Source organism: Suricata suricatta, chromosome 5 (assembly GCF_006229205.1).
Source record: "Suricata suricatta isolate VVHF042 chromosome 5, meerkat_22Aug2017_6uvM2_HiC, whole genome shotgun sequence".
Taxonomy (NCBI): Eukaryota; Metazoa; Chordata; class Mammalia; order Carnivora; family Herpestidae; genus Suricata; species Suricata suricatta.
Genome location: NC_043704.1, coordinates 101,287,706 through 101,311,353, shown reverse-complemented (window position 1 = coordinate 101,311,353; position 23,648 = coordinate 101,287,706). Strand labels below are relative to the sequence as shown.

General features: G+C 37.7%; 1 long non-coding RNA gene across 2 annotated transcripts in view; it reads left to right on the top strand.

Annotated features, from left to right (window-relative positions):
- Positions 1 to 23,648, top strand: part of LOC115292759 — a 91,136-nt gene that overhangs the window by 37,454 nt on the left and 30,034 nt on the right. For both annotated transcript variants that reach the window (XR_003909116.1, XR_003909115.1), the window contains one exon: positions 480 to 634. This is a non-coding gene — a long non-coding RNA (uncharacterized LOC115292759). The remainder of the gene's footprint in view (positions 1 to 479; positions 635 to 23,648) is intronic.

The following is a 23,648-nucleotide window of genomic DNA, read 5'->3' as shown; positions in this document are numbered from 1 at the left end:
AGTAATTGTTGGCTTCACTTCTGGGTGAAGTATCACACAGATTCCTGTGGAACCTGGCATTTAGCACAGCTCACATGCAATTATATGACACATTATTATCAGACATCTCAGCCTTCGCTGGGCATAGAGCATGTTTCTTTTCCTGTGGGATCTGGCAAGGTCAGACTCTGTCTGTAGGGTTTGTTTCTTCTATTCATGATACACAGCACTGCTGCTGTATAAATTGTTTAATATAGTCCTCTGAGTTGACGATAAAAGTAATTATATACTTGGCAATCAAATATGATTTTTGAAAACAGATACCAAGTGGGCCCTAGAGGGATATGCAAGTGGTGTGTCCACATAGTGGACATCTGTTGTTTTGCCTGCTAGTATCCACTTTTTACTCTTCTCAAAACAAGTATTCTCTACTTTAAATTCAGTTTTGTCTCCCATCCAAGCCAGACCTTTCAAACCTTTCTAATGCGTATTATCCCTAGGGGCTTTTTGGAAACCACTGGAAAGTGAAAGTGCTCATTCTGCTGGGGTGGCTGATCTAGAGGGAAGCAAGCTTGGCCCTCATTTTACCACATGTGGAGACCATTCCTGAGAAGGAAGCCAACCCAGAGGCAAGCTAAACAAGAGACGAAAAAAGGTAGTTTTGTGACATCATTTGAGTATCTTAGTTTATCCAGGGCTGAAGCCACTTTATGTCTTGACTAATACATTTCTTTGTGCTTAAACCGTTTACGTTGGGTTTCTCTACTTTATGAAAAAATCCTGGCTCTTTCATGTACTATTTCAGGGGATGAGGATAGTGATGCCTAGAAATCTCGGTGATTTAGAGCAAGTAGCTCTGGATTGCAGGTGACAATGTAAACACGGACATTCATCAGCCAAACACGGAAAAACATCCTGCCTTGCCAACTGTGGTGTTCTTTTTAAAAAAAAAATTTTTTTTTAATGTTTGTTTATTTTTGAGAGAGAGAGACAGAGCTCGAGCAGGGGAGGGGCAGAGAGAGAAAAGGAGACGCAGAATTGGGCGCCGGCTCCCGGCCCTGAGCTGACAGCACAGAGCCTGATGCAGGGCTCGCACCCATGAACCGTGAGATTGTGACCTGAGTCGAAGTTGGACACTCCACGGACTGAGCCACCAGGTGCCCCTTAATTTTTTTAAATGTTTATTTATTTTTGAGAAAGAGAGAGCGAGAGAGCGAGAGAGATGTAGCACAAATGGGAGAGGGATAGAGAGGGAGACACGGAATTAGAAGCAGGCTCAGGGCTCCCAGCTGTCAGCACAGAACCCGATGGGGGGGCTTGAACTCACCAACCATTAAATCGTGACCTGAGCTGAAGTCAGATGGTTAACCAACTGAACCACCCACGAACTACTCTTAAAAAACAAAATTTTTAGCGTTTATTTTGAGAAAGACAGAGGGCAAGGGGGAAAGGAGCCCAAAGCCAATTGTGGAGTTTTTAACTAGAATTGGCTTACAGACAATGTCAGACATCCAGATGCAGACAGCAGCTGCCAATTTCTGTGACAAGGGGAAAGGCTCTCTGAGCCCCCAAACTATCCCATCTGTTAGTCTTTGACACTCTGAAAAGTTTTGGACATTAATAATTAGAGAAAATATTCAGTGTGCAGAAATAAACTAAGTTAAACCTGTATTGGTATATACATGACTCATATAATGTACTACCTTACTATTTGTAATGGTTTATCATACATATTACCTGTACAAATCCTCATAATAACCTAGTCTTTTTTTTTTAGATGTTTGTTTATTATTAGAGAGAAAGACCATGCACCTGCAAGTGGGGGAGGAACAAAAAGAGAGAATCCCAAGCAGGTTCTGCATTGTCAGAGCAGAACCTGATGGGGGCTGCAAACTCATGGGTTGTGAGATCGTGACCTGAGCTGAAATCAGGAGGACACTTAACTGACTAAGCTACCCAGGTGCCCAGACCTAGTGAGTAAGTCTTATCTGTGTTTCATAGGTTAGGAATCTAAGGAGTAAAGTAACTTCTTTAAGATTACATAGCTAATAAAATTTGTTTTTTGACTATTAAGAGTTGTTTCCAGGGCACCTGGGTGGCTCAATTGGTTAAGTGACTGACTTTGGCTTAGGTCATGATCTTGGGGTTTCTGGGCTCAAGCTCTGCTTTGGGCTCTGTGCTGACAGCTAAGAACCTGGAGCCTGCATCGGATTATGTCTCCCTCTCTCTGCCCCTACCCAACTCAGGCATGTCTGTCTGTCTGTCTGTCTGTCTGTCTCTCTCTCTCAAACATAAATAAACATATAGAAAGAAGAAAAAAGAAACCCTGTACAGGCGTGGCTGCTGGTATTGGGAGAGAGAAGTTTTGAGCAGTGAATCCTTGGTTACACAGGAAATTGGTGCCTTGAAATGAGGAAAACTCTTAGAAAGCCAGACTGAGTATTGCAAAGACAGCATTATCTATTTCTTAAACAATTTCCTAAACCCAGCCACGATCTGAATGGATTTCCGATGGTGAGGGTTTAGGCTATATGGAGTTAGAATTTATGTGCCTATATATATTCCCTTTTAGATATCCATCAAGCCATTCTCCAGCTTTGAAGATAAATACTTCTTATGGGCATGTGAAATTTTTGTTTACATTTCTAGGCTCTGGAATTGAAAAAATCTGTCCTTTAAAATGCCTTATAATATCTGTAGAAATAGGAAAAATCAAATCACTTTTGTTTGTTGAAGTTTTATGAGCTTTCCTGAGACCATTTTCTGTTGTATACTCAGTTCTCAAATCAGGATCTCCCTGTGACAGGGAGGGAACATAATGGCAGGAAAGTCATGCCTTTTATGTAGGATGATTATAATAATTAGTGCCAGTCAACTGGGATAGCTCTCCTGGGGAAGAAGCTTTTGGAGATTCTGTTGCCTGAAAATGTGGACTAACACATTTAAGTTATGTAAAATGAAAATACCTATGTTAGGTATATGCAAATATTTTCACATTGATTATAGTATGGTAGCTACTGTTGATTCATCCACAACATGTGCCCCACATGGTTTTCCTTAATTAGGCAAGTGGAACACAAGGGGAGAGACATTAGTGAAGGAAAAGATATCTTCCAGGTTCCATCTCATAGAGCACTTTAGTATTTTGCAATGTTACTTTGATCCTTGGGCATTGTATAACTTCTGGAAGACTGGAAAATGGTCTAAATTTGGATTAATATTTTACTACCCTTCATTTTCCCTAACAGAATGAAGTTGAAAAATATCCATGAAAATATGAAGGTAGTTTGAAAAAGTAGGAAACAGGCTTTCTGTTTACACAGCTAGAAATTGATGATGAGGCTGGAAATTTGGATTAGGGCAATGAGAAAGGTGGTACCATTTATATCCATCTAGTCTGATACAAATCTCCATTCTAAATCTTTGTTATAGATGGCTCCTTGGATTGCAGTGGGTTTTAGTGAGAGTTATAATTTTTTTTTAGGATAAGGAAAAAAGACCTAAAATAAAATTCAAAGATTAGAGGGAGCACCCTGGAATTTGAGACCCACATATGTCAATTATTAGCAGATGAACTGGACAAAGATAATTTATTCTTTGAGGACTAACCTTCTCATCTGCAAACTGAGAGGGTACAAATAGATGGTTTTTAGAATTTCTTCTGAGTATATACATTTCTGTGAGTAAAAGAAGGAAAAGTCATTGTAAATAACAGTTTGTAAAGTACCTGTAGGAATAAAGTGCAAGACCAGAGGAATGAGTGATTATTTTTTTTTATTGTTACCAAGGAAACATTTGGGAGATTTTTAACTCCCAAATTGTGTTTTATTAGGTGAGTGGTATATATGTTGTCTCTTTGTAAAAAGAAGTCATAATGTTTTGAATCACTAGTAGGCAAACCAAGTTTAAAGATTAGTTCTAATAACCTCACCTAACTTTAGTGAGTGTTTAATGTGTACCAGGCCTATGCTAGACACTTGGCTGCATTATTACATTGACTTTCACAACAAATCTATGAAGTATAATGCCTATTAATAGCCTCATGTATTTGGATAAAATATTAAAGGGAAAGTATTCATGGGTCTCTCCTTCCCTTTGCTTTATAAGAAGAAATGATCTTTCTGTTTGTTGTTTTGTTTTGTTTCTGAACTGTCCAGTTTGGAAACAAAAGCAAAACCAAGAAAGGTGGTAGATTAAGTCATATTAAAACATCTTCTGGACAAGATGGCTTAGTTATTGTATACTCAGATTTAGCTCCCCATACTACAAACACATGGCAATGAAAGGTAAAATATTTAAAAAAAAAAAGGATATAATGTAACCAACAAATCAAGACAAGCATTTCCATGCACTAGAAACAAAACAGAATCACAAAGAACTGAATAGGAAGAAGCCACAGGCTTGCTAGGATCTGAGTCCAGAAGAAGGAAGATGAGAAACGAACTCTATAGGAGGAAAGAACATTGGAACAAGATATTTGTGAGACTCTAGACCACAGCCAGTTTCACTGATTAAAATCAGGAGTTGGGTAAAAACCTGTAGAAATAATGACTCAAAAGTGTGGTGACTTGTTGATTAGGGCTACAGCTTTATAGGCAGCCGAGGCCCCGCCCAGATCCCTGCATCCAGGTACCAGTTGCAACCCTTCTTCCTTCACTCCCAGCATCTGGATTTGAGATAGTCCATACAGTATTGGGGGAAAGGAAATCTAGAATACCGTGATAAGATAAAGCTACAATAGGACCATGTGAATGGACAGAAAGAGGTGAAATGAAATTAAACAAAATATGCAGAAGACAAAATTCCTCAAAAAAAAAAATGGGCTGCAACCCAAATTCCAAAATGAATAAATATATCCAATGATAGGATTTTTACCAACAAAATGAACAACTAGTACTTGAATTCATTTTAATTGAAAGTAATTTTACAGAAAAGTAGCAAATTTGAAATTCATAGGATACCCACAAAGATAAATACAATTTTTTTTTTACATAGAAAAATAAAGACCTAAAAGGGCCAGAAATATATTTATGTGTGTATGGGTGTGTATGCGTGCCCACATATATGTAAAACCTTCATTTGTAAGCATAATTCATTCCAGAAATGTGCCTGTAATCCAAAGCACTTGGATATCAAAGCAAATTCCAAGAACCATTGGCTCGGTTGTGTTCTCATATTGCAAGTCACAGCTAATTTATCAAGTTAAAATTTATTAGAAATGTTTGCTTGTCTTGTGGAACACTTGCAAAGCAAGTTGTAACTCAGGGTTTTACATTTGTATATGTACATGTCTGTAGAATAAAATCAGTGGTATTTGGAAACTGAAGAACAAATACAAAATACACTCTATATTAGATACCATTAAAAAAGATTTTATGAACTGGAGTAGTTTTAAGAAATTCACTCAAAATAGAAGGAGTCAAAATATGAAAGAATATAGAAAGAATTTAAAAGAGACATGGAAAACAGAGAGGCTCCGAACAGGTCTGATTGAAATCCAGTGGTAGAAAATAGAAATAAGATTAGTGAAGTATTAATTGAGGAGAAGATAGCAGACTTTCCCCCCCAGAATTAAAAACCAAAACAAAACAGGAATCTCTAGGTAAAAGAACTCTTTGGATACTGTGCCAAATAAAAAGAAATACAAAATTTGACATACCAATGTCAGCCTGAAAATTGTGACAGAAAAATGGAATTACTTTAAATTTTTTTCCCAGATAGAAAGACATATTTTTTTTTTAAGAAAGGAATAGTATCAAAATTGACTTTAGGCATTCTTTCAACAACTATAGAGAGAAGGAAAAAAATATGAGTATTGTTAAAGTACTAAAGAAAAATGATTGCCAACTTAAATTTTTATTCCTAGCCAAACCATATTAGAGTAGGGACAAGAACGTAAAGGATGTGATAGTTTTAAGCTTACAAAGACTAAGGTTTAGTATCACAGTAAAAAAATAATTATTAAGGATAATATAAATCCTTTATTATTTTTATTAAAATTTAAAGGCTTAAAGTCCTAAATTTTAATAAACTAAACACTATATTGTGATAATGGAAAATTTAAATGTACCCTTTTTTAAAAATTATAAGTTGACACAATATACATTAGTTTCAGGCATACAACATAATGATTCTATGTCTCTACATTATGCTATGCTTCTACACCTGTGGGTACCATCTGTCACCACACAATACTAATACCATTATATATATATATATATATATATATATATATATATATACACACACACAATACTAATACCATTATATATATATATATACACACACACACACATACACACATATGTATATATACACATATACATATACACACACACACAATACTAATACCATTATATATATATATATATATACACACACATACACACATATGTATATATACACATATACATATACACACATATACACACACATATATACACACATACATATATATATACATATATATATATAGTATGACTATATTCTCTGTTATACCTTTCATTCTTATGACTTACTAATTTTATAACTGAAAGCCTGTACTTCCCACTCCCCTTTACTCATTTTTGCCTATGCCCCACACTTCTCCCCTCTGGGAACCACCTGCCTATTCTCTGTATTTATAGCACTGTTTCTTCTTTTTTTGGTTTGTTCTGTTTCTTTAGATTTCATATATAAGTGAACTCATATGGGATTTGGCTTTCTCTGTCTGAGATTTCATTTAGCATAATATCCTCTAGTCCATTCATGTTGTTGCAAATTGCAAGATCTCATTCTTTTTTATGATTGAGTAATATTCCTGTGTGTGTGTGTGTGTGTGTGTGTGTGTGTGTGTGTGTATGCATCTTAATCCATCTATTGATGGAGTTATCAGTTCTTTACATATTTTGCGTATTAAACCCTTATCCAGCATATCATTTGCAAATATCTTTTTTCATTCAGTAAGTTGCCTTTTCATTTTTTTGATTGAGTTTCCTTCACTGTTGAAAATCTTTTTATTTTGGTGGAGTCCCAATAGTTTATTTTTGCTTTTGTTTCCATTTCTTGAGAAGGCATATTTAGAAAAATGTTGCTGAGGCCGATGTCAAAGAGATTACTGCCTATGTTGTCGTCTAGGCATTTCATGGTTTTGAGACTCATATTTAGGTCTTTAATGCATTTTGAATTTATTTTTGCATATGGTATAAGAAAATGGTCCAGTTTAATTCTTTTTCACGTAGCTGTCCAGTTTTCCCAAAACCATTTGTAGAGAGGTTAAAGAGATTGTCTTCTCCCCCTTATATAGTCTTTTCCTTTGTTGTAGATTAATTGTCCTTATAAGCGTGGGCTTATTTCTGGGCTCTCTATTCTGTTCTGTTGACCTATGTGTCTATTTGGTATCAGTACGTACTGTTTTGATTACTATAACTTTGTAGTGTATCTTAAAATCTGTGATTTTGATGCCCTTAGCTTTGTTCTGCTTTTTCAAGATTGTTTTGGTTATTTGAGATCTTCTGTAATTTCATACAAATTTTAGTCTTATTTAGTTCTGTGAGAAATACTATTGGTATTTTCATAGGGATTGCACTGATTCTGTAGAATGGTTGGGTAGTATGCACATTTTAATAATTTTAATTCTTCTAATCCATAAGCATGGAATAGCTTTCTCTTTATGTCCTTTTCAATTTGTCATCAGTGCTTTATAGTTTTCAGAATATAGATCCTTTACTTCCTGGTTAAGTTTACTCCTAGGAATTTTATTATTTTGAGCAATTGTAAATAAAATTATTTTCTTAATTTCCCTTTCTCTGTTACTTTGCTATTGGGGTATAGAAACACAATAGGTTTCTGCACATTAATTTTCTATCCTGTAGCTTTACTGATTTTGCTTATCACTTTTAATAGTGTTTTCCGGTTTTTCCATCTATAATATCATGTCATCTCTGGCAGCTTTAGTTACTTCCTACTAATTTGGATGCCTAGAAAACACTAGCCCTTTAAATGAGATTATCATATTGGCTTTTAAAAATATATGGTCTTAGCTGTTTCTAAAACTAAAACACACAAGAAGAATGATATGTGGATAAAAGACAAATTATGTAAATTCTTACCAACAAGAAGCTCATGGAACAGTATTATCAGTTAAAATAGAATCTAATAGGGGCACCTGGGTGGCTCAGTCGGTTAAGCCTCCGACTTCAGCTCAGGTCAGATCTCACGTTCATGGGTTCAAGCCCCGCGTCAGGCTCTGTGCTGACAGCTAGCTCAGAGCCTGGAGCCTGCTTCAGATTCTGTGTCTCCCTCTCTCTCCCTGCCCCTCCCCCTCTCATGCTCTGTCTCTCTCTGTATCAAAATTAAATAAAACATTAAAAAAAATTTTTAAATAAAATCTAATAAAAATGGACTCCAAATAATAATAAATGAAAAAAATAAGATATAGCCATCATGAACTTGTATGAATTTAACAACATAGCCTTATAATATGTGAAGCTCATGGGGCATCTGGGTGGCTGTTGGTTAAGCATCCAACTCTTGATTTCAGCTTAGGTTATGATCTCACAGTACCAGAGATCAAGCCCCACTTCAGGCTCTGTGCCTGCTTGGGATTCTTTCTCTCTCTCCCTCTCTCTCTCTTTGCCCCTCCCCAAATCGTGTGTGTGCGCATGCACGCACTCTTTCTCTCTCTCTAAATAAATAAACATTTAAAAAATTTTTTTAAATAAATGAAACCCAAATTGTCAGTGTCATGAGGAAAAGTGGCCCAGTTCTATCATAAATTACTACATATTATAAACATATAGCAGTTTTAAAAGTGTGTAGTTTTAAAACCATGTTTGAACACAGTGGGAGACTAAACAGTTCACATATATGCAGAGGTTTGCCATGCTGTAGCAAATCCATGAAAGAAAGAAAGGACTTTTCAAAAATAGATGTTGGGGCAGTGGTCTTGAAACATAGAAATATTTCTTTTTTAATAACATTTATTTATTTTTGAGAGACAGAGAGAAACAAAGCATGAGCAGGGAAGGGGCAGAGAGAGATGGAGACACAGAATCCAAAGCAGGCTCCAGGCTCTGAGCTGTCAGCACACAGCCCAATGCAGGCCTCACACCCATGAATCATGAGATCATAAAGTAGGATGCTCAACCAACTGAGCCATGCAGGTGCCCCTTAAAAAATAAAAATATCTTGGGGCACCTGGGTGGCTCAGTCAGCTTAGAGTCTGGCTCTTGATTTCAGCTCAGGTCATGATCCCAGGGTTGTGGGCTTGAACCCTGTGTCAGGCTGCATTCTGAGTGTGGGGCCTACTTGAGATTCTACCCCCCACCTCAGCCCTCTCCCCTACTTGAACTTTATCTCCCTAAAAAAAGATTAAATAAATGAAAATAACAAATAACACATAAGGGAAATAAATGATAAGAAATCTGGCTTTTCAAAATTATTCTAAATGGAGAAATAAATGCTATAAGCAAATTAAAGAAAAGCAAGAACAACAAAAAAGCCATTTATGGGTGAAGGTATTTATAGTACGTTGAAAGAAAACATAGTATTCCCAGTATATAAACAACTAAAAAGTGGTCACACCTCAATAGAAAATGGACATGTATAAACAGACCTTCACAAAAAAGGGAAAGTGAATGACCAGTAAGCATTACCAGTGTTCAACTTTATCAGGTATCAAGGAAATCTGCAGTAAAACAGTAAAGTATCTCAATAAAATTCTATCAGAAAATTGAGAGGATGGCAATGTGAATTGTTGTTGGGGGTGCAGAGGAATAAACTCCTGAAGGTGGCTATTTCTTGTGTAAATAGGTATATTTCCTTTGTAGAGCAGCATTAAGGAGTGTTAAAAATCCGTATAAAACTCCAAATCTCCACAGCTTCACCTTAGAGAGAAACACATGCCCACTTGCAAGATACATAACAACTGCGCAGCTGTAGCAGCAGTGTTATAGAGCCTGTCGTGAGTAGTGGGGTAACTCCGTGCTTTTGAAAATTTAGTTTACAGATAAGCCATGGTGTTTCTTGTTAGACTGCATTTTCTGATACAGTAGGTCTTGGGTGGGCCTTGAGATTCCACCATTCCTCAGAAGCTTCCAGTGTATGCCAATGCACTGGTTCCTGGACCATCCTGTTAGGATGGGTCACATTTGAAGGCTTCACTGTGTGAGGCTCTATTCTAAAACTCTCTGTATCAGTGAGAGTGCTCACTGCAGCACGTTTTATAATAGAGAAGAGGTGGAGATAGCTTGCGTGTTAATGAGGAATGAGAATAATTGGGCGTTTGAATATAATGGAATGTGATCCAGTACTGAAGGTGAATACATTGTTGAGGGAAAGGACCAAGTTGCAGAATGGAATGAACATCATACCATTTATCATTGGAAAGTATGCAACACAATTCTGTTTCTTATTTATTAATATACACATAGTGATAGCTTACCAAATTTCATAGGGGTAATTATCTCCATATTATAGATAGTGGTTACTACTATGGAAAGTGGGAGGTTGCAAGAAAAGATCATGGGAACAATCAGATTTGGGGACTTTGACGGTAGCTGCAATGCCTTAGTGTTTTAAAATAAAAATATGGGTGCCTGGGTGGCTCAGTTGGTTAAACTTCTGACTTCAGCTTAGGTCATGATCTCACAGTTTGTGAGTTTGAGCCCTGTTTGCGCTCTGTGCTGACAGCTCAGAGTCTTGAGCCTGCTTCAGATTGCCTGTGTGTGTGTGTGTGTGTGTGTGTGTGTGTGTCTGCCTGCCTGCCTGCCTTCCCCACACCCCCTGTCTTGCAAATATAAACATTTAAAAAATAAGAAAATATAAAACAGGTGGGTTTGTGGGTATTCATTAATCTTTGAATTTTTCTGCATGTTTATTTCTTTTTTTTAGTGTTTGTTTATTTTGAGAGAGCACAGTGCGGGAGGGGCAGAGAGGGTACAGAGGATCCGAAGCAGGCCCCCCATTGACAGTGCAGAGCCCAATGTCGGGCTTGAACCCATGAACACCATGACCTGAACTGAATTTGGATGCTCAACTGACAGAACCAGCCAGGTGCCCCTTTGCATGTTTATTTCTAAAGAAGGTAGGAAAGATCAAGGGTAGGAAGGGAGGATTTTTCTTTCTTCCTTTCTTTCTTTCCTTCTTTCCTTTCTTCCTTCCTTCCTTTTATTTCTTTTCTTTCTTCTCCTTCTTCAAGGGACAAACAGAGTGAACAAGAGCAAGTGGGAGAGAGGGACATCGGGAGAGAGAGAATCCCAAGCAGGCTCCACACTTAGTAGGGAGCCTGACCAAAGCCTCCATTCCATGACCCTGGGACCATGATCTGAACCAAAATCAAGAGTCAGATGTTCAACTGACTGAGACACCCAGCTGCTCTAGGGAGGGATTTCTGAGGAAGGAAGGCTATTCAGGGCTGGAGATTTCCAAAAGAGAAGAGAAGGTTTTATGAAAACAATTCCTAGGATGAGCAGGAATTGGAAGAACAATATGAAGGAAAATAATCTTTACAGATTCTCCTTTTGTATTAAAAGATGCCACAGCTTAATTTAATAAGTACTTTGAGCTGAGATACCCACAGATGAAAAAATGTGATGAAATATCTACTGTCGGGCCCGCCAAGTTTTCTGTCTGCCTCAGGCAAGGATTATCACTCCCGTTGAGTGAGCCAGCAAACAAGATTTGCATCTGGAGGCTGGAGATTGCCATTTCCTGGTCAAAATAACTTTGGCGACTGTCTTGCTGAGCTAGACGTTGAGTGGCCAAGGCACACAAAAGATCAAAACCGTATTCAGTGTTAGTTCTCCATCCCCCAAGATTGCTGAGGCAAAATCGGGGCGCTTCTTTGATATGCATTCGACTCTGTAGCCTGCCTAGGTCAGCTTGCCTTGTTTTCCCCCCCCTTGCCCCCAAGACTATATAAAGAACAGTTCTTTGAATAAACGCTCTCTTTCGCCTGATTGGAGAACCGTGAGTTCTGTCTTTACTCTTTGCATCTCCCTCTCCTGCCCCCTTTTTCTCTCCCTCCCTCAGGAGAAGGACCCGCAGCATTCTCCTCTCCACCCTGCCGGTCTGGGCTGACTAAACAGGTACTGCCAATCGCTGGGGAGAGTGGCCCCGGCCTTCAGGTTACGACAATCTACAGTTTATTGGACCTAAAATTCCTCAAGAATTACTATAGAATCACTTTCTATAGAATGAGCAAAGAATTTTCCATGATGTGACCAAAAACATTTCACAATTTTCAAATATAGTAGTTCTAGTAAATATAGGCCCAAACTTTTTGAGTGCTACTTTACATATTTAATGGAAAAGTTGATGATAATTTAAAATTTTTAAATGTTTGTTTATTTTTGAGAGAGACAGTGTGTGAGTGGGGGAGGGACAGAGAGAGAGGGAGACACAGAATCTGAAACAGGCTCTAGGCTCTGAGCTGTTAGTACAAAGTCCAATGGTGGGCTCACACTCATGGACTGTGAGATCATGACCTGAGCTGAAGTTGGATGCTCAATCAACTTAGCCACCCAGGTGCCCTGAAAAGAATAGTTATCACCAGAGGTTAGCGAAGCTAATATCTACAAAGATTATTTAAATATGGTCATATTTAGTATATTCATATTTAATTCATAGTAGAATTAAGAATTTTCAAGACAAAATAAGTAAGGCTTCTCACAACCTTGTCTTAGCACTCTAATCAAAGATTAGACTCAGTTTGGCAATTTTTACTGTCCATAGGTGTTCAGGGGATTCTAGGCAACCCATTTAGTATTAATGTGTATAATTTATAAATATATTGGAGAAGTATTTTCTTTTTAATATTGCTCTTACCATATTGATCTTAGCTCCTTTAAACTTTAATTTTTTTTTTTTTGCCTAGAACAGGTGTGTGTGTGTACTTTATGATTTATAAGCCCTTCATATTGCTTTTCTCTCAGTTGATCTCTAAAAACTACTACAGGGTAGTACATTACTTGATAGTTGCTCCAGCATTTCAGGTAGACCAAGTGTCACTTAGCATTGACTGATGTGTGAGTATAGTTGTAGCACTAGAGCAAATTTGAATGTGAACATATCTGAATTAGTAAGATTTCTCCAGAGAAATAGAACTGATTGTGTGTGTGTGTGTGTGTGTGTGTGTATGTAGATTCATATGAGGAATTGGCTCACATGGTTATGAAGGATAAAAGTCCCACCAAGAAAGCAGGTAGTATAATTCAATTCGAGTCCAAGCACAGAAAAAAATGAGATGTCACAGCTCAAGCAATGAAGCAGAAAAAAGGGGCAATTCCTTCTTTGCTGCAAGGTGCCCACTCACACTGGGCAGGGCAGTCTACTGAGTGTACAAGTTCAAATGCTAATCTTCTCCGTTAGCCCCCTTACAGACCCACCCAGAAATAATGTTTAATCTGGATATCCTGGGGCCAGTCAAGTTGGCACATAAGATTAACCACCACAGTGAGTAATCCAGGTCCTACCCCATCACCCTGTAGTAGCCAGAGAGTTAGCGGAGTTAAGAAATAAGGAATATAAACAGGAAATCAATGAAAAATAATGCACTTGGAAAAAAAAGCCACAAATCAGAACATTATACTGCTAATTAAAAGAAGAAAAATGTTAAATGGGATTAACCTAGATAGAATTTTGAAGGGTGCAAAGACTGTCTTCAATATCCTTGTAGTTTACGTAACTATTTAAAAAAACTCCTTCCAAAACCTATTCCAGACAACCAAGACTCTCAAAACATTTCTGGCCACTTAGTAACTTCTTCCCACTCCACACCCCACCTAAGGGAGATCTCAGTTAATTGGTTTACCCTCTTAATGTGTGAGCCATATTATTGAATTTTGTCAGGCCCCATAAGCAATAAGATGTGTCTTTTGTTTTTCCTGGTTCTTTTTTCCCTGTTCCTCTGTTCCCTCCTACATTATTGATGAATGATTCTGACACCCAAACTCAGGGGTGGTGGGAGGTTCCCCACACTGACAAGCAGTGCTGTGACACCAGATGTGTGTTGTATAGTTCAACTAAATTCTGACACTGTCCACCCAGAGACAACATCAGATCCATAGATTAAGGGTTCTTCCCATGAGACCACTCCCACTTGAGATTCCAATCACTAGTCCAGCTTGTTGCTTCTGCTTCTGACCAAATGGCTGCATATCAGAGGTTCCTGTGACCCCCCTCCTTGGCTTTGAAGGGGCTCACAGGACTCAGGAAACTAGTTTACTCACTAGAGTACCAGTTTATTACAGAGAATATTAGGGGTGAAGAATCAACAGCTAGGTGAGAAGACACATAGTGTGAGATCCTAAACAAAGGAGCTTTTGTCCACATGGAGTTTGCAGCCCAACATGGTGGTATGTGGAAGTGTTCAGATTTCCCAGACTGGGAGCTCTCCAGAGCCCCCTTCTTTGGGGTTTCTCTGGAGACTTCATTGATTAAAAGTCTGAAAGTTACAACCTTCTACTTACAGTTATTTCCCCTGGCAACCAGCCTCAATCTTTAGAGGATTCCCAAAAGTCAGCTTATTAACATAAACTCAGTTGTGATAGAAAGGGTTTTTTTTTTTTTTTTTTTTTTTTATAAATAACAGGGCATCTATTTAACTGTTATGGCTCTGAATTAATTTCAGGAGCTGAGAACAAATATGGCAAAAGATGCTCCCATTGTTCTTAACATTCAGAAGATTCCAAAGGTTTTGGGAGCTGTGAGCCAGGAACTTTAGTGGAAGACTAAATATATGACCATCTGAATGACCAACTATATATTTCTTATAATTCACAACATTATACTCCGTTAAGAAGCAAGAATTCTTTTCTCCTTCAAGGGTCCTTCTAGCTGGACTAAGAATCAAATTGATATGAGACAGATTAACAGGAGGAAATAAAATTTAATAGCATGTGTACAAGAAATTCACACAGACACGGAAATTCCAAAGACAGGCAAAATGAGCTATATATGTCATTCTGAACTAAGGAGAAGGCAATAGGGCAGACTTCAGAGGAAAGAAGTGTACTTTACAGGGCAGTAAGAATAGCAGATGTTTGGTAATTAGATGTTTGACCTGTCGTATACATGAGTCACTCAGATAAAATTTATCTCTACTAGTAATATGTATTCTGGGAAAGACCCCAGTTTAAATTCTTCTATGTAGTTAAGGGAAGGGTAAATGTTTCTGTTGAGCCTGCAGGCTTCCTTCTCAGCTTCATTCGTTTAGGACAAAGTAATCCACATTGTCAAAGAAGCACATTCTGTGGCGTCCTGTCTTGAACCCCTTCAACTAGTTATGAACACAAGCAAAACAGTGAGACAGCAAGGCGAGGTGAAAGGTCACGTAGGCTAGACCATGCTAACCACTTGGGCTAAGTACTTCATCTCTCCGAATTTAGTTGCCTCATTACTAAAACAATCATGTCTGATGATATGAAGTGTTAATATGGATATGTAATTGACAAGCAATTTATATTTAATCATCATAACAACCTATGAGATATGATTATTAGCTACATTGTAAGTGCGGAATTGTATAAAATTTCTGGACATAAGAGCCTCTCTTTAAGTTCCACTTTTCCTTCTAACTAATGAACTCTTGAATTGGACCAGAAGCAGCATTGTTTTACAAGCAGTTGCTCATAACATTTGAACAGAGCAACTGGCGTTTGGCTCATATGACGGTAAAGTTAATTAATACATAGTAGGAATAGTTTCATTTGCTACCACCAATAAAATAATCAATAAGGTAGTACTCAGAAGTGGATCAGCTGGTCGGCACCAAATTAGCAGTTTTGTTTTTATCTGAATTGTATAGTTATTCCTTCCTTCTTTCTCATAAAACCTCCATGCTTTCCTCACATAAGTGGGGTACCTTTCTGGTTGCTCCGGAATCTGCTTGACCTTAATTGCAATTCTGAGACCCCAAATAAAGGGCTTCATTCTTTTTCCCCTTTCCCTCCTTTTTGAAGTTGCTGTAAGGTAAAGTAACTGATGCTTCGAAAAATCAAAGTAACTTATCCATGGACAGAAATGGTTAGTAGCAGCACTGTCTGAAATCCAGACCCTAAATTCTTCACCTTCATACTTTTCACTATCTGTTTTTCTTCATTCTATAAGGCGCTTGGACTGGAGCTTTGTTTCCTAGCATGTTTCCATGAATCAGTCTGACTAAGGGAAGTTGAAAGAGATTATTTTCAAATAATTTGGGGAAATAGGAAATTAAAGAAGATTAATCCCTGCTTTTTACTAGAGTCTTTTCCAATCCTTTATTGTGGTGATATATATTATTTACCACCAGGAAGAAAACACTATGCATGAGGTTTCCCAAAATTATTTTGATAATATAATCTTTTTCCCCCAAAATAATTTGTGGGGCTTGTGTTCTATGGCACGTACTTTGTGAATCACTGTACTGGAAAATGTCTATCGTTTGTTCTAACCCTTCCGTTCTACGCTTCATGATTGTTAAAGTGTTAGTGGGCCAAAGAAATTAACTCTGTCACACTTCTCTGATGACAATTGAATTTTAGTAAGCCTGCAAAAACAAAATAATTCTATCAGTTAAAGTAACAAGACCTGAAAATTTTGCAGTGGGTAGGATTTTTGATGTTATTAAAATTGCACTAATTCAATTCATGGAGTGTTTATGGATCATCTGCTTTGTGAAAAATGTTAGTTCTATGAAATATAAAACATGATCCCTGTCTTCAAAGAGACACATCTGAGATTTCAAAGTTTATGTATCTGAAATGTGACTCCACGTACTTATAAAATGCATGTGATATAACCAGTAATCAGAAATATGAATGGTGGGCAGCTTGATTTTGATACTGGTTGTGATCTCCTGGTTTGTGAATTTGAGGCTCCGCACTGTCAGTGTGGAGCCTGCTTGGGATTTTCTCTCTCCCATTCTCTTTGCCCCTTACTCAGTCACATGCATTCTCATTCTCTCATTCTCTCATTCTCTCTCTCTCTCTCAAATAAATAAATAGGAATGGTTATCTACCAATAATTACTCCTTCATTCTACTTTTTTTAAACCTACACAGAAATTGCTTACATCATAATTAGCTTTTACAATCATCTTCTATAGTCATTGTATATTTTGGTCACTATTTCTCTTGTTCATATAATTTTCTTTCAAATACTTCTGCTTTCAGAGAAGAAAGGATTGCATGCTGGTACTTTTTGCAAAAGTTCTGTGCTTGCATTAATGTGTCAGCTCATTCATATGGGTGATAATCATGGAATTAACCCATTATGAGAAATTTACCTTGGCAAGAAGTGTGGATTGCAAGTAATAAATTTATCTTATCAAAGACCTTTTTTTTTTCCACTGCCAAGCTTAAGTTTCATTTGCTATATAGTTGATTAGAATCTTTTTAGAAATTTTCATTTTCTAAAAAAAATTAGTCTGCCTTATTTCATCAAAGGAACAGCCTTTTTAGGTCTTTTCCCTTAATGGAATAAAGTTCCAAAACCTTTCAAGCAGTCACAATTTTCCATGATCTACTTTTCAACTCCCATTTCCCTCTTTCATTCCCAAATTACTTTCCATAAGTCACCTTCTCATACCACATGTTTGAGCCAATAACATAGTCGTTTGCCATTCCTCACACAGTGACATTTATTACTCTTACTGCTCTTAAAAAATAAATTTCCATCTTGAATTGTAATTCGTGTAGTGGTTATATATTCTAATAAACTATAAGCTCAATGATGGCAATAGAATCTTTATTTATCTCTGCAAATCCTATAGCACCTAATAAGACTATAATGAATATATTGGATGGCATATAAATATTTTGAGTATGTTATGCATAATATGAAGAGTCAGTAAGTTTTGTGTGCCTTTGTTAGATGAGGCAATTTAATGGTACCATAAAAGCTCAAAGGATTATCGAATGTTTTTTATTGTTAGAATTGGTAAGTGACTTCAATAAAACTAGCTTTTTAAAAAAATTATTTCAACAACTCTTTGATCAGATATTAGATGTAGAAATCCCATTGTGTGAAAATATTCATAACTATGCTGGGAGGTATTCATAATATACAATTAAACATTTTAATGGGTCCCCTCTGCTGAAGCCTAGGTTATTAGTGGTTCTTTGATATTTTGCTTTACTTGGTACTTTATAGCTTGTCTATTAGCATTTTCATACTGACTCTACATTATATGTACTTGAGCTTTCCAAGGCTAGATTTTAATTAAACAGAATAGCAAAAAAGAAATTTCATGTTTAATATTTTATGAAGAGGATAGTTTTTTCTAATATATGAAATTCATTTCTTAAACAATATTCCAAGGGAAGAGAAAAATAAAATGTAAACTTGTAACTTTTGAGTGCTTGCCAGGTAACATTCAGCTTGCATTATACGCCTCCCAGAACTAATTAAAGAGCCACATTATTATCTATACAAACAGAATAAAAGCTTTGTGCAAGCATATACTCTATGTGTGAAAATTCTGTCTGGACCAGCTGTCAATTTCTGGGTTCCCTTTTTTCTTTTGAAGACTATTCATAAAATGGAGATAAACACATTCCCTGCCTGCAATGTAAGTGTACCTGCAAATGTTTAATGCATCAGGGCACTTGGGAGATTATTTTAATGGATTTTTACCAAACCATGTTTGACAGTCAATTTAAATACATTTAAGTCACCACTTTTTCCCTATGCTGAAATCCAGTGGGGGACGGGGAAGTTCTCTTGTGAAATGATGGAGGAAGCTGATGATAAAAGGCCCCGTGCAAAATAAAAAACTCAGTAAAAGAAACATGAGTTAGTCAAATTGTCATGGTTGAGAAAATATCCTTTCTTGTACAAGTACCCAAGTCTAAGTCATGTAGATAGAGGAGAAGTCGCTCTTACAAAACTCACATTTAATTCTCTTAACAGGTGAACTTTTGAACCACTGTCCTGTAATTGTGCATAAAAACAGTAAATAGAAAATGTTTTTTTCTCCTTAAGTGGGGATAATACTGCTAGTTCCTGACAAAGCTCTTCTTCGCTTTGGGAATAGTGTTCTTGACTATTTTATTTACCCACCTAAGGTAAAAGTCACAAGCGTTTTTAGGATACTACCATTCATTATAACACCATATACTTCGCTATAAATTCAAGTAGTTGTCCATTTGCCTCTGTGCTGTGATCAGTAACTAACTGTTAAGAGACAGTTACCAACACTTTAAAGAAAGGAAGCAGTTATAATAAAATGCTACTTCCTAGACAGGCTGACCCTGAAACAAACAAAAACGCTGAGGAGCATGAAGTGAAAGACCATAAAAAAAATGTAAAAGTGAACACAATTAAGTTGTCTCTTCCTTAGGATAGTAAGGCTTTCAAAAATATTTCAGAATGCCTGACAGATATTAACTAATGATTCTTTACACTTTGTACTAAGTAACATTATTAGTGATGTAATTAATTAGATGAAGAAGTTAAGGAGGTACTGAAGTAATTGTACATGGGAGAACATCCAGGCTGCCGGCCCAGTTATAAATCAGGACATGAAATGATTCTGCTCCTTCTTGCCAGCTTTGGAATTGTGCGCGTGCATGCGTGTGTGTGTGTGTGTGTGTGTGTGTGTGTGTGTGTGTACTAATATTAATTCTTCTCAACTGCTATAGTAGGCAAAGGTATAATCAGAATGTACGACAAAATGCTTCTCGGATAAAATAATTTAATAGTCCTCTATTACAATGACAGATATACTCATGTAGAGCTTGTTTATATTTAGTTGTTTACAAATAAAAATATGAAGACAATAAAATTGTGTAGGCCCATTGAGTTATTGATGGGCACGAGTCTTTATGCTAAATACTTTAGGTATATTATTATATTTAATTATTCAGCTGTCCAGGAGTTTGGCATAATGGTTTTCATTTTATGGAACAGGAAGCAGAGGCTCAGGTCTATAATTTGTCCAAGGTTTCCACACTGGTGAGTAGCAGAATTGAGATTTAGGCCTGGGACTGCCTTCTTCAGCGCCGTTGTATTTTTTTTTTACTGTACCATGAATTTACCATTATTTTACTTTGTACTTTACCTGCACTTTGCTGAAATAGGCTCCTGGTTTGTTTCTTTTTAGAAATCATGCTACTCATTGGTAAGGATTCTTTCTCTGCTCTCCTTGTTTTAAACTGTTATTTTCTTAACAGGAAAATGGAGAAAAATAGTCATCAGTCTTATTCTTGCTCTGTTTATGGGTTTATTTTTTAAATTTCTTCCATACTCATTCACATAAGAGAGGAATTTATAGCCATTGAGCTTGGCTAGTGCTGTATGCATGTTTCTCCATTCCAAATGTGGGCTCGCGGGGGACTTGTGGTAGCCGGTTCTCTGGGTCTCTGGATGCCCTTCACCAGTGGCAAGCTTCACTAGCGCTTGTTCACAATTCACATCTTCAGATTTTCTGCTAAGAGGACTGTTCCGTGCCATTCTCAGGCTGTCGATAATTACTGTTGTGGCTGGACCAGCCCTTGTGGGTTTTATTATGACTGCAAGATGCCCTTCGGCAATAACTGTAAGGAAACCTAAAAAAAAAAGGTTTATTACTTATGGGACCTGGAAATTACATCACACACTTGGGTCTACACAACAAAGTCTTAGGGAGAGAATGAAAACAACACGTGTGTCCTGGGGTTTGCTTTTATTGGGGTTGAGGGTAGGGGCCTAGGGTTTTACAAGCCGGCTGGCCTGCCTTCCTGCCTTCCTTCCCTTCCTGCCTTCCTTCCCTCCCTCCCTCCCTCCCTCCCTCCCTCCCTCCCTTCCTTCCTTCCTTCCTTTTCCTTCCTTCCTTTTCCTTCCTTCCTTTTCCTTCCTTCCTTCCTTCCTTCCTTTTCTCTTCTCTTCCCTTCCCTCCCCTCCCCTCCCCTCCCATCTCCTCTTTCTTTTCTTTCAACATAAAAGTGGGAATTTAAAGCACAGGAAGAGAAAACAAGTGGCCCAAATACTCAGTTGTCAAAATCAGCTAAGATCTGGAAGAGAGGAGCCTAAGTGGAGGGAAATGGCCTCGCTCTTTACTGAGTTCTGTGTGGCTGGTGATGTGTTTATTGGAGACGGGGATTAGTATTACAACAAAGAAGAAAAAAGTCTGTCCGGGTTTACACTACAAGGACACAGATATTGTTCAGTTTATTGTTTTCAGAATAATTCTCGTGAATGTTCATGGTCAAAGTCTTACAGCTTCTGGGTGGCCTTTGACAATTTTGCTGTCTTATTGTGGCCTCCATTCAGTTTTCACTCCTGTGGCCCGTGGTTTCTGTGAAGCTACAGGTACTGGGTTCTGTCTGCACTGATTTATGCAGGGTTCCTGTTCCTGGAGCACGGCGATTCCCCCACAGGAGTACACTTGAGGCCGAAGGCTGCCATTGTGTTACTTAGCCTGGAATGGGCCAAAACTGTGCTGTTGTTAGCTATGTTGAAAAGAATGTTTCCCTCTTAAGCAGAAATAGATTCTGTTATGTGAATGGTATTATTTCTCAAAGTGGAAGAATCATCCAAAAAAAATGAGTCATGAATATTTTCTTCCTTACCACACTCTTCCTCTGAGGGTTTAAATGTGACTCCATGAGAAACTGGAACAAATATGAGTGAAAAGCACTGTATGTTTATCAGAATATGATTTCTTGTTCAAGGATCGAGGCATTGCTATAGGGAATATTTGAGCACTCAGCTCTTTTCCAATGGTTCATTCCAGGAAGTGGTTTTCATGCAAAGAAAGACCTGGGGAGATTTCCTATGTCCACTCCTCAAATTCAGATGTGTTTTGATTTCAGTGGTGAACACCCACTAAACGTCAGCCGAGACCCATGTCATATTTATTGTGATGGTTAATTTTGTGTCAAAATTGTGACAGAATTGTGAGATGCCCAGGTTTCCCCTCCCGGGTTATGTCTATGAGAGTGTTTTTGAAAGAGATTAATATTTAAATGGATACACTGAGTAAATCAAATTGACTCCCCTAATGTATATATGGGTATCATCTAATCTATTGATGGTTGGAATAGAACAAAAAGGTGGATGAAAGGAGGACTTGCTCTCTTTGCCTGACTGTGTGACATATGGATCTTCATCTGCCCTTGTAATGCTGGGTGCTCAGACCGGAAGCCCTTCAAACTACACTACTGGCTTTCCAGTGGGCTCTATATTTCAGACAGCAGATTGTGGAACCTCTTAGTCTGCATGGTCATGTGAGCCAATTACTTACAATAAATCTCATATATATACATACATATAGACATATATATATATATTGAGATATGTACACATGTAGTATACAGGTATGTATGTATATGTATTTCAAATATGTGTATCATATATAAATATTCCACTGGTAAAAATGTTTCACATGTATATATAATGGTAAAATCTCCAAAATCTGCATTTATTTTCCTTTGATCTAGAATTTACTACTGTATGCAATTTAGTTTTTATAGAGAAAATTGTATTTGGCAAAATATCTTGGGGTTAGATTGTTTTTACCATTCTACCCTCCATGGATAAAAGTATGTCCTTTAATTCTAAATTCTTTTAAAAAGTTTTTGGTTTATTTATTTATTTTCATAGAGAAAGAGAATCCCACACAGGTTCTGCACTGTCAGTGTGCAGAGCCTGACGCAGGGCTTGAACTCATGAACTGTGAGATTATGACTTGAGTTGAAATCAAGAGTCAGGTGCTCAATAAACTGTGTCACTCAACAAGCCCATACAATTCTTAAAAGAAATTTTGCAAACCCCTTCAGACTGCCAACAGAGAGACCCACACAAGGGAAAGTATTGTTAAGTCTCAAGGAATGTTTGGGGAGGACTAATAGTTTGGTGTCAAGGAAGTGGAGGTGATAGCTTGATTTCATTTGTCAGTCAGCATGCAGGGTGTGTGCACCACGTTCCCTCTTACTGTTCATTTATACTATAATCTTTGTCTAGAGTCATTCACCTTCTATGAAGGACCCACATTTTAGGGTATGTTTCTCTGTTAGTTGCTACCTTGATTCAACTTTACCTATTATTTATCTTGTGTAAACATGTGACCTGATGAATGTATATAAGAACTATCATATGTGAAATGGCAAAAGTTGACACTAGTATTTAAGAATTTGCTACTTGCCAGGTTCTGTATTAGGTGTTCTTCATGAGTGTTGGGGGCTGCCAAGTTTTCTGGCTGCCTCAGGCAAGGATTATCACTCTCCGGAGAGTGAACCAGCAAACAAGATTTGCATCTAGAGGCTGGAGACTGCCATTTCCTGGTCAAAATAACTTTGGCGTCTGTCATGCTGGGCCAGACGTGAAATGGCCAAGGTGCACAAAAGATCAAAACCGTATTTTGGATTATTCAGTGCTAATTCCCCCCTTCCCAGCATTGCTGAGGCAAATCTGGGCATTTCTTTTGATATTCATTTGACTCTGTTTACCTGGTAACTGACCTTGGTCAGCTGCTTTGTTTTCCCCCCGCCTTGAAACCTTTATAAGAGACAGTTTTCTGAATAAAGCTCTCTCTTTTGCCTGATCGGAAACCGTGAGTTCTGTCTTTACTATCTGCGTCTCCCTCTCCTGCCCCCTTTTTCTCTCCCTCCCTCAGGAAAAGAACCCGTGACAATTCTCCGCCCTGCCGGTCGGGGCGGACGAAACAGGTACCACCGAACGCCGGGGACAAGCGCGCTGGACCCGGCCTCCGGGTTACGACAATGAGACAAT